Below are 656 nucleotides of genomic sequence, written 5' to 3' on the forward strand. Positions count from 1 at the left end.
TATGAAAATAAAACCCTTTTGATGCAGGCAAATGCTATTCACAAAAATACAAAGAAAAGGGGTATGCTAATGCGCATGTAAATCTTAATAACGGAGATATATTTACACTGACTTAAATGGAAGTATATGAAATATCAGGTAATACCATAAAACAACATATAATGGTGAATATCCCTTCCTTTCTTTTACCATGTAAACCTTTCTATAGCAGTCTCGTAAATGAACGTTGAATGTAGAAATAAAATGGAAATACCCAGACGAATAAATACAGCATACATGAAACGCACGCACTGATATTCGGAAAAATATAATGATAAAATATGTACATTACTGATTACTTCATGCATTGGATATCTTGAGCAAACATGAACATACAGACGGTTTAACATTTCATCGCTATACATAAATCATAAGTCTACTTTGTACTGCATATATCGATATAAATATATATTGAAAAATAACAGAGCTATACTCACGTGTATACATACCCGATGGAAAAAAGGGGGATTTAAAAAGTACAGTCTATGATGACTAGCTTTATACCGCAAATGAAGCTTCGGAAATCTATGAACCGAACTAAAAAGAGTCGAATTATAAAGCTTTTCGAAACGGTATTCGAAACATAAGTCTACTTTGTGCTGCATTTACCGACTTTA

This window comes from Penaeus monodon, chromosome 23, assembly GCF_015228065.2.
Source record: "Penaeus monodon isolate SGIC_2016 chromosome 23, NSTDA_Pmon_1, whole genome shotgun sequence".
In the NCBI taxonomy this organism is placed as follows: domain Eukaryota; kingdom Metazoa; phylum Arthropoda; class Malacostraca; order Decapoda; family Penaeidae; genus Penaeus; species Penaeus monodon.